Consider the following 12189-nt stretch of genomic DNA (forward strand, 5'->3'; position numbering starts at 1 on the left):
TTGTTTCTATTTCTTGGTTATTGTAAATAGAACTGCAGGAAACATAGATATGTTCATATGTATTTTTGCCCCTTTATTATCCAGACCTTTATGAGAAATGGAAAGAATTCAAAGCTCATAAGAGCAATTTAGTTAAGGGCAATTTTGGTCACAGATTCTTTGTTAACATTTTTTGATCCCATGCAAGAGCAATGGCAAAATTTCTTTAAGAGAATCAGGTCAGAGAATTAGAAATAGAGTACTTGTCTTCTAAGTGTGAGTATGTGAGTTTGATCATTGATGTCATACACATACACCAAGGATAGTCCTGAGAGCTCTACTGTTTGGCTTCCCTGATTACATCTAGGAGTATGGTATCTCTTGGCCCTCTGAAACCAGCTATATGTGAGCAATACAATTAAAAGTGTTAAGTCCCTTTATGGGCAAAAAAGCTAAGAATAAAAGCAAGTGCCGGGATCAAATGTGTGATTCCTAGCCAACATATGTGTGAGAACTGCACTAAAGTGTGTGACCTTCAGTGAGTACACAATCAGGATGTATACAGGCACCAAAACTGCAAGTGTGTGACCCACAGCACCATGGTTGAGTGTGCAAGACAACCAAACATAAAATGCTTCATCATTGCAGTAGCAACAACAACAAAAGGGAGGGAAGGAGAGTTTCCAACTATTGCACCAGGCTGATTCCCAGCATAATTTTTATAAAAATAGAAAGGAAAATAAAAATAAAAGGAATATAATTAAAATAAATGCTTTTGATTTATTTTAATTTAGTGAATATTTAGTAGACAAACACAAGTAGTTGTGACTATCACTAATTTAGTTCTTCCAAATGCCATGTACTTCATAAATTATAACCAATTGGATAGGTTCTACTCTTATTTTTGTTTCACCAGTGAGGTAATTGAGGATCAGTTGATTTAAAACCTTCCAAGCTTTCTTATTAAACTAGGATTAAATAGGTAAAAGCTTGACTTTATATTTGAATCCTGGTAAGGTTTCAAGTTCCTTATAAGTTTACTTATCTCAATATTACCTTTGTGCCTTTATAGGGCCTTAAAGTATAGTGTTTAGACAATGTAGTGAAGAAATGAAGAATATGGATTAAACTGTGTATGAACCCTAGTTTATCCATTTAAAATAGTACACATACATTCTCGTCACTGCCTAGTCTCTGCTTAATATTTATCTACAGCACTTATCTACTCTTGGAATTACATTGCTTCCTTCTTTTGTTCTGTATCCATCACTCAAATCAACTGCAAGAAAAAGTGTCTGTGTGGATCTTGTTTCTTAACACCAAACTAAATATCTAGCACAGGTCTGGCTCTCAAGGAGAATTTTGCAACTATCTGTTGAATATGTAAGTAAGAGGATATTAATATTTCTCATTGTTTATGTATGGAATAGTAATTTTCAAACAGAATGGGCTAGCAAAAATCCTCTCGTTTTCTTTGATTCACTTTCAACCTTCTATTTTAAACTGTATTTAATAAAAACGGATAGAGCACATAAGACAGTAGGTTCCATTTAAGTGCTTTACAAATATTGACTAATTTAATTATGACAACAAGCCTTATGGGGTAGGTAAAATCAAACTGGGAGAGTCTGGATAAGTTCTCAACCATGACATCATCTACTTCCCAGCTTAATCCTATAAAAATGCCATCTCCATGGACTTTAATCCTTCAGTGATGTGTCTTCACTCTCTCATGGGAATTGAGAGAACCTGGCCCATCTTTTCCTCCCTTCTACTCAGATTAAAGTAGAAAATAAATTAGATTGTTTTAGTAATTTTACATTACAACATTGTATTTTTCCTTCTGTGAAGTAGCAGTCAATGTCTTACTAGAGACACCTCTCAAAGATTGCAAAATAAGCAAGCAGATTGACTCCATGACCACTGGGCAAGGACAAGGTCTATGTCTGCCTTTCTTCCTCATTATGTTCCACTCTTTCTGCTTTTTTTAAAAATCAATTTTATTGTGACTAAAAGTGAATAACAAATCTTTCACAGTAATATTTAAGGTACATAGTGACAATAATAGCCATTCCCACCATCAGGAATGTCCTGCCTCCACCCCTTTTCCCAGCATGTGTCCCATATCTCCTCCTTTGCCCCAGAGTGCTGGTGTCACTGTTTCCCTCTGTGTATAGCTTGTTGAAAATGGGGTATCCATTCTGTTGTTGTTGACATTGGGTTTGGTGTTTAAGTCTGGACATTTTTTATTTTCACTCAATGTTCATATGACTGTTTGGTCCTGGTACCATTCATTTTTATTTCCCCCCCTCAATTCATGAGGCACAACAAGATGTGTGGTTCTGCTCAAAGAAGACAAAAAAAAAAATAGCATAAGAAATGAACAAACAATAGTAAAAAAAGAGAGAGAGAGTAACTACCAAAAAAAAAAAAGCACCCATCAGCAACAACAAAAAACCCAAATCACCAAATAATAATCACAAGAGTGAAAATGAAAGAAAGGAAAGAAAAAAAGAAGAAAGAGAAAAATAAAGGTCAAAGGACCCCTGTCTTTACCTTCCAGTCTTGAGAAGGGAGTTTAGTGTTAGATAGAGTTAAATTTCTATTGATCTTGACGAATGAATGAATACATTTTTGTTTGGGGCCACACCTAACAATGTTCAGGAGTTACCCCTGATTCTACACTCAGAAATTACTCCTGGAGATGCTCAGGGGACCATATGGGATGATGGAGATTGAACCTGGGTCAGCTACATATAAGGCAAGCACATACTTGCTGTACTATCTCTCTGGTCCCAAGATTGAGGATCTGATTTGATCAAAAAATTAAGGAACCTAAAGAACCATGTGCTTGGAGTGAGCAGTTTTATTGACAGTTTCCTCATTTGTGAAATGACTCAGGTGAAAGACTGGGTACCATATTTTAAGAACCTCTCTAGCTCTAAACTGTGATTTTGGGAAGAATTTATCAGGAAGAAAAAACACTCAAGAGATCTAATTTTCTGTATGCTCCCTATTGATTGCAGTGTGACCCTAAGGGAGTTTTATTCTACAGGGGGTGAACAATTCTGAGAATAATAGTGAGCTATGAGATATTCTGGGGACAGCAAGAGATCTGAACTTATTTTCTTGTGAGAATTCTATTTTCTCTGTAAATATTTGGGGAAAGAGGAATAAGTAAAAGTGATATTTTAGTTCTCAAATCTACACAACAATTTACATAGGAATAAGTGTAATTTATATAACCAACATAGGAATAAGATATTCTAAGATAAATTCATCTAAAATAAAATATTAAAAATCCCCTCCCTCTTTAGAAAGAAGGCAGCAGAACCTTGGTTTTTGAAACACAGAATTTTGGAACAGAGCATTATAAAATCCATCTGGACTGGACCACCCTTACATAGAGCTATTTTTTGGATTATCCATCTAGCCCTAACAGCTACAGCTATATGGTACTTTGTATGCACTAGACTTATGTCAAAGGGCTCAAAAATACTTATAAGCAATAGCCAATCCTTCTATTGCCTACAGAATAGATTAGCTCTTGGTTTCTGCTTACAAACTGAAAGTGTGAGGCCTGGAAGAGCAGCTACTCTAGAAAGATGCAGGCGGTCAAGGTTTTAGGTGTTACATTCATGGAGGACATGCCCAACTTCTTTATAAAACATTCAAACATAAACACAGTTAGTTGCAAACATTTTTCGGAGTCCTCATCTAATCTATTTGGTAGTGGTCTCTAATTAGTCATCTTATTGGACTAAATTCAGTTGAATATAGGAATTTGGTATTACTATGTCTAAGTGCTGAGTGCTTCATTTTCAGAAATGACCATGAATATGACAAGAATCTTTAAAGAAAGAGAAAAATTAATCAATAGGTCATTTTACAGTGCATGAGAAGAACACAGAATGGTTAAATAAGCAGCCTGGGCAGAGGATTTATTAAAGGCTTTCCTAAGAAATGTAACTTTTTTTGGGTGGGCCATATACACCTTGGTACTGCTGACTTTGTAGTTGGGGTGGTGTTAGGGATCAAATTAGGATTGAAATCAATTTATCCCTTATCTCTTTGGTCCTACAGAATTTATTTTAAATAATGAATAGGAGAAAGGGCAGAAATTCAAGCATAGAAAGTAACAGATGTTTCTAATACAGTATGACTTGATTTTTAGGAATGCTATTACTTTCTCCTTGGAAGTAAGTCTTTATTTCTTGGTTTATCTATGATATCTTAGAGAAGATCATAAACCCAAGTTCTAATTTATCATGTGTGGTCCATAGTAAAGTATGATTTTTTGAATATGGCAAAAAAACATTCTATGTACCCATCTTGGTTCTTTATCCTCCTTTTCTCCAGACCTCAAAGAATTCCGAGATGGCAAAATTACATGACAGAAGAAGCCTGGATATCTTAAGTTCATGAAAAATACTTTATATACATTGGAATTTAGCTTAAGTAGAAAAAAATAGAGTAGTTTTAAATCTTGGGATTTTATAGTTGTTTACAGCAGTAACTAGAATTCATTATTAAACATATTACTTATGATTATCCTGGATACCAGGATAAAAAAAAACAGAAATAAAGAGCTGAATGACTTGTAATTTGACATGTTTATATCTCAAATAATACTCCTGTTTAACCATAGGGTAATTTATTCTTTCTTCCTTCCCCATTCTCCCATAAAGCCAAAGAAAAAAATAAAGAGTTCTCTTTCAGAAGCCAGGTAGACAGTTAAAATGGCTGAGCATATGCTTTGCATGTGGGAGGCCCAGGTTTTAAATCTCTGATACAGCGTAGTTCTTCAGAAGATCCCGATGGAGGTAATCCATAACCACTGTTGGGTATGAACTTGTGAAAAAAGAAGAGTCATTTTTTAAACAAACTTTTACTAAGTCAATTTTTTTCTGGTGCATAACTAGCACCTGGTGGCCTCTAAAATGACATTGTTTAGTACATATACATATATCACATATATATTTTTATTAGGATGCATATTTGGTAAAAGTAAAAACTGTGTATATATTATTCATTATTAGAAATCTAGAGTTCTAAGTGTGAAAGGACTAATATAGTTGGTATTTTGTTGTTACACAATTATTTGTATACCCCACAAAGATCTCCCTATATTTATCTTTTTATCTACCTGATATATATAGTAGTAGTGACATGTTTGTTTTGAAAGCCTGTATTCATATTGAGATATGTGCCCAGATGGAAGATTCATGAACTTTGGAGGCACCTGCATATGAAGGTACCTGGGAAGAATATGTAAAGAAATAAGCAGATTAAAGTGGAATTCTGAGAAATAGCAATGTATAAAATAGATATGCAAAAGAAACTAATGAAGGAATATCAGGAGAAGGAAGTTATATAAAGATATGAAACAGGGCACTGTGAAAGCTATAGCTTTAGGCTCATATCTGGAAGTATATACATGGATGGGCTATTTTAGAATTTATCTTTCATAAGGTGTCCATGGACTCAATGGCACAAGCTTAAGACGATTCCAGTTTAAGAGGCATGGGGAGAAATTTAAATATAAAGAATAAGGTTTAGTGGAGATTAAGTGATGTGGTGGGAAAATGTAAAGTTACCTTGTCAAAAGATACCCTGAGGGGCCGGGCGGTGGCGCTAGAGATAAGGTGCCTGCCTTGCCAGCGCTAGCCTAGGACGGACCGTGGTTCGATCCCCCCGGTGTCCCATATGGTTCCCCAAGCCAGGAGCAACTTCTGAGCACATAGCCAGGAGTAACCCCTGAGCGTCACCGGGTGTGGCCCAAAAACCAAAAAAAAAAAAAAGATACCCTGAGAGTAACTATACCTACATCTGACATTGTGCTGTCATCCCTGGAAAAAGGCAGAAGAAACAGAAATGAGGTTCTAGCACTTTTAATGACATGGAAATAAAACTGAACCTTTTGAGCCTTCCTTTTTGGACTTTGTTGTTTTTTGTTTTGAAACCACAGTTGATAGCACTGAGGGGTTACTCCTGGTGGACTGAACCCGGGCCTGCTGTGTGCAAGGCAAATGCTCATCCACTGTGCTATTGCTCCACCCCCTTCTAGACTTTTAAAGAAATTACATTAATTATATAAGTTCTCCCTGAAACGTACATAATTTTCATCAACCATCAATTCTGGAATTAACAAATAGATGAACTTTAAGATCCATGAGAGCAAAAGAAACCTAATTTATATAATGTAACTCAAATACTGCTTTTGAGCTGTGAAATAATTTATGATCCCACAATTTAAAATTTAAAATTTTTGGAGAGATTCTCTTCCCTAATGACACACGTGAAGAAAGCTATAATGAAATTTAATCCCTAATGTTTTGTTTCATTTTTTTTAATGGAGTATTTGAAAAAATAAAAAAGTAAGTATTTTTGTGAGGAGGTAGTTCACATGCTTCAGTTACCCACAGTTTCCACCAATTGACATTGTCATTGACATTGTATTTTCAGATCCAGAATCATAAGCTCTTTGGGGGGGGGTCAGTTGCTGCTTTGATTTACTGTCTCTGATCAGGTAGAAAGTTACACAGTTCCTCATACTTTCTAGATTTGTTAATTTTCTCAACTATTTTTTGTTTGTTAATCATCCTTAAAATTCAGTGTACAACTGAATTTTGACAAGTTCCCTCCCCTAATCTACAATGTAAAAGTATAGCAGTGAAGCCCAAACTAAGAATGAGCACATTTGTTATTTGAAATTTTTTATGGAACTGATGATTTGTATTTGTCACTTGTGTCCTCTGAGTCATAACGTCTTAATGTGTGACTGGAAAATTGCAAGATCTTGAATTTGTGCATGATTACATCTTATCACCCTATATTATATATAGCACATCAAACTTACTTGAGTCTCTTTCTTGAGTTATGTGTGCAAATGTGACTTCAAACATTGGTGGACTATTACAATCTCATGAAGATGGGCCATAGTTTCTTTGTTATGATTGCTTATGATGAATTAATCTATATAACCAGGAGGGTCACATAAAAACTAGACTGTCAAGTAGATTTTTATAAAGACATATGTAGTAGGTGAACTTTAAAATGCTTCCCAATGATGATTTTATCCCATTATTATTTTATTATTGTTATTAATAATAATTATTTTTATTTTGTTTTTAGTGAAGCAAGGTAGTTTTTATTAAATGAAATTTGCTTAGAAAGATGTGAGAGGAGAGAAAGAGAGTTTATGTTTAGAAAAAAAACATAAGCTTCTCCAGAGCAGAAATTAACAAAGAAAGAAACATAGAGATAAAAGATAGTATGGTATTAATATCTAGGACAATAGACACAAGGACCAGGGGGACAATTCATGATAGAAAGCTTGTCACAAATAGCAGGGAAGTGTAGTAGGGCAGAGAAGGGACCATTATAACAATGAGAGTTGGAAATGATCGCTTTGGACAAGAGGTGGGAGCTGAAAGGAGATAAAGTGATGTGCATGATTCCCCTTCTATATTGCAAAACATATTGCAAACAATATTGCAAATCATAGTGTTTGAGAGAGAAAGAGGTAGAGAAGAAGAAGAAGAAGAAGAAGAGAAGAAGAAGAAGAAGAAAAAGAAGAAGAAGAAGAAGAAGAAGGAGGAGGAGGAGGAGGAGGAAGAGGAGGAGGTGGAGAAAGAGGTGGAGAAAGAGGAGGAGGAGAAGAGGAGGAGGAGGAGGAGGAGAAGTAGAAGAAGAAGGAGGAGGAGGAGGAGAAGGAGGAGGAGAAGGAGATAAATGGAATAAAAAGAAGCAAATTGAATTGAATTTAAGGATAAAGAGAAGCAAAATACAGGTGTTCACTACGAAGAACACTAGAAGCACAGAAGCAATAAACTAGTGAATACTAAAAAACTCTACTCAGTTGAAAGGGACTGTAGTAAACATATTTACTAGTCTTCACAAATTTTGAGTTTCAAGCTTGATGAACTAAAAATGATCAGTTCCTAAGTGAGGAGACTGAAGAAACAAGGAAAGAGAGGAGCAGAGAGGCAAGAGATGATTGGGTGTGAGGCAACCAAATATAACAATTAATAATAGGAGTCTGAGTGATAGCACAGTGGTAGGGCATTTGCCTTGGAAGCGGATGAACCAGGACAAACCTGGGTTTGCTCCCCAGCATCCTGAATGGTCCCTCAATTTTGCCAGGAGTGATTTCTGAGTGAAGAGCTAGGAATAACCCCTGAGCACTGCTGGGTGTGACCCCAAAACCAACCAACCAACCAAACAAACAAAAGATATTATTATTAGTTCATGCAAAAGCCAGAATGAGATGAAGGGGTGATAGAATTTCTGCTCTGCTGGATAGGGGTTCAATGGTGGTACAGGGTGGCAACAGAGAAAAGAGTTATATTTGATTAGGGAGAAAAGAAGAGAGAGAATAACAAATGTTGACAACAATAAATAATTTATACATATGCTTAATAGAAAATATTTTTAATACTAAAAATTGAAGTGAGCATAGGATCCACAAGTTGTTAGTGAGCTGAAGTACTTTTTCAAATCACTATGAAAGGGAGCGTAAGGAATAAGATACACTATCAGCCTTGACACATCCTGTAAATCTTTAAAATGAAAAGCCTTTGAATTCCTGACTCTTAGGTGCTATATTGTTAGAGGACAAAGCGATTATTTCCTTGAAAAAGGATTACAGAGGAGTATACAAAAACCAGACAGAATTCTTACTTAGAAAAAGGTGAATTATATCTGGAAAAGTAAGTAATTAGATATTTTCCTTATGTCTAGGGTAACAAAAAAGTCAATATGCTTATAGTGTCCAGGAAAATACAAATTAATCTATCTCTCACTGAACTTTTGGCACATTTTCTTTCTTAAAAAAAAAGAAAAGGATAAAATTTAACTTTTAAAAATCCCTAGAAATATTTAGCTCCAAAAAACAAAAACAAAAACAAAAACAAAAAACAAACCCCAAGCTGGGGTGCAGAGAGAAGTAGAGATGGTTGATAATAAATAATTTAGCTTTGCTACTAAGATCAAATATTGTAAAAGGCTGAGAGAAAGAATGAATGATAAGGAATAGATGTGGGACCAGAACAGTAGCACAGCAAGTAGGGCGTTTGCCATGACATGACCAACCTGGATTCAATCCCCAGCATCCCATATGGTACCCCAAGACTGCCAGGAGTAATTTCTGAGCACAGAGCCAATGGCACCCTCAGTTCCACTAGTGTGGTCCAAAACAACAACAACAACAAAAATAAATATAATTGGTGCCTTACAAATATTTTTATTAGTATCCATTGAGTGAATTCTGTGTTGAGTTGTACCAAATGAACTTTTAAACTTTTGCACTGATGAATACTTTCACATTAGAAAGGTATATTAGAGAAAAACCACACAGTGGTAAATATGTTCTATTAGAAAGGGTGTATTAGAAAAAAATTTTTATCAAAGGGATAAACTTTTCTCAATGTAATTTGAAAGAAATAAATATCATTAAAACATGCTTTTTCAGTGTGCAAATGGACCAACTGTACTTAGAAAATTGTTGAAGGTAAATCATACCAATTCCAAAACATAATATGCTAACTAAAGAACTCAGAGAGTAATGATTAAATAGTTATTCAAAGAGATAAAAAATATTTCTAAGATCAAAATTGTATAAACAAAATGAGGCTTTTTTTATTTTTTCTGGTGTGCAAAATTAGAGAGAATGTAAAAAAAAGTGTTAGCAATAAAATTGCACTGTTAGCCATCTGAAGATTTGCCTCATTACTTAAGAAGGAAAAGCATCAATTTGTAGCATTATGGCATTCTGTTTGTGTTGTTGAACACTATTTGGGATGTTTTTATATATTTTGTACTCATTTGTTTGCATAGCGAGCACTTTGCATCAGCCTCTTGATAGAAGCTTAATTTTGTATTGTTTCTATTGTTTTTGTAATGAGAATTTTATTCTATCTTAAAAATAATCACTCCATTTCATCTCCAAATAATTCTGGGTTCAGGATATTTGTTTGTTTCTCATTATCAAATGATTTGAGCAGAATTATAGATTTATCTTAAAAAATTGAGAAACTGATTCATATTGTATTTGTGTATCATGTGAGAAAAGATTCACAGTCAATAACTCATTCTTATATATTGAACCAAATACAATGAGAAATTCAAGAACAGATGTGACAGTGTATTGACTCTTAGAATTTTAAAGTTGTATATGTAGGACCTAATTAATCTCCTCATACAAAATATTCAAAGACCATAAATCTTAGGGTAAAAAGAGAAGTTTTTACTCTACAATATTCTTTTAGAGCACTGTTCTGGAGGCTGATATATAAAAGGGAGCAACATAATCAAAATAAAGGGGGCCAGATCCTATTGATACTTTTAGATTTTACTTTTAATGTTTATTCTTTTTTTTGGGCCACACCTAATGGAGTTGAGGGCTTTGAGGTTCTTCTGGTAGAATTTGTGGAACCATGCAGTGCCAGAGGGGATTGAAGCAGAGTTTCCAATTTGCAGAGCATGCTCTTCAGCCATTCAAGCCATTTCTCTGGTCCCAGATTATTTTTCAAGTGACTAAGGAACCCACTGTAGAAAATAACTGGGATAGGGATTTGGTATCCCTACAAATCCTCCAAGATAGAAAAGACCAATGAGAAACTGACACCAGTACTCATAGTCCATGGATAGGAGTCAAGTTAAAGGTGATTTGTTTGGAAAAGGATGGTGAGGGCTGGTTCAATTTTTTTTTTAAATAAGTAAATTCTTTAAGTGAACCACTGTGAGATACACAATTACAAAGTTGCTTATGATTGAGTCTCAGTCATACAAAGTACCACACACCTTCACAGTGCAGATTTCCTGTCAAGAGTGGTTCTATCTTAAGAGACTAATAAAGAAGTGTTAGGAATATGTTTTATTTGAACTCTAAATAATGGAAGATATTACAAGAGAGATAATTTAATGATTTCTTCCATCCATATGATGGTCTGGCTACTGGGGATACAGCAATATAGAGATCCTTCAGGGAAAATGAATTAAAAACTTGCCGACAAACTATTATTTATTAATTTTTTATTTATTATTTTTTGTGTTTTTTGGCCACACCTGGTGACACTCAGGGGTTACTCCTGGCTATGAGCTCAGAATTCGCTCGTGGCTTGGGGGACCATATGGGTCTCTGGGGAATCGAACCGCAGTCCATCCTAGGCTAGCATGAGCAAGGCAGAGACGCCTTATCCCTTGTGCCACTGCTCCAGCCCCCGACAAACTGTTATTAAAAAAAAAATACAAAGGTAGAGAAAATAAAAATTACTCCTAGAATTAATTTCTGGGATGTTTACTCATATCCTTTTCCACAAAGAAAACCATATTAGTATTAAGTTAATCAGTGGAAAATCAATTTGTTGTCACATGCCCAATTTCATCAGATCACAGTCTTACAAACAGTAGTTGATATTTGTTTTTCTCATTGTGAGAAACAAAGATATTTTAGAAAGAAAAAGAGAGAAATATGAAATATGTAAATATCCTCATGCGTTTTTATTATTTTTTGAAGTATTAAGGGATTGAAGACAGAACCTCATCCATGCAAGTCAAGTGCTCCATTACAAAGCCATATTTCCCATTCTTGGCCCCTCAATATATTTTCAAAGAAATTATATGACTTCAGTATTCTCTCATTATAATTCCACTGTATATTGTCTCTAGAAACAAATGATCAAAAATAGTCCAATCAGGCCAGCTCCTGAATACCTATATAATTAATAACTTTTAAATTTGTTACCTGACACAAAGTGACCCAGACTACTTTCATTTTATTTTTGTATTATCTCTAACTTAACTCTCTATTCTGCAATGGTCATGGTGAAATTTCGAAATTCTTTTTTAAAATTGAGGTCAAATAACAAAATATAATCTTTATTATTTTAACTTTTTTTATTTTTGACCATATCACACCAGTAGTGTTCAGGGCTAACTATTGATTCTTTGCAATGGAGTTACTCTTTGCAGTGCTTGAGGGAGATTTTGTGGTGCCTAAGATTTTAATGGAATCAGTTGTGTGCAAGGCAAGCGCATTTTCCTTTGAACCATCTCTTTAGATTTCTTAACCATTTTAATGTGCATAGTTTAATGGCATGAAGTATATTCACATTGAATTTTAAATCATGCAACAGTTATTTTTTTAAATCCTCTGGCAATTTGTCACTAGGATTGTACCTGTATTTATAGGATCCCTGCTGGCTCTGG

The 12189-nt window shown here is 34.8% G+C and overlaps 1 protein-coding gene across 1 annotated transcript in view; it reads right to left on the reverse strand.

Annotated features, from left to right (window-relative positions):
- The window catches only part of ANKS1B (ankyrin repeat and sterile alpha motif domain containing 1B), a 1587094-nt gene that overhangs the window by 453222 nt on the left and 1121683 nt on the right, over positions 1–12189 (reverse strand).

This window comes from Suncus etruscus, chromosome 11, assembly GCF_024139225.1.
Source record: "Suncus etruscus isolate mSunEtr1 chromosome 11, mSunEtr1.pri.cur, whole genome shotgun sequence".
NCBI classification, from domain to species: Eukaryota; Metazoa; Chordata; class Mammalia; order Eulipotyphla; family Soricidae; genus Suncus; species Suncus etruscus.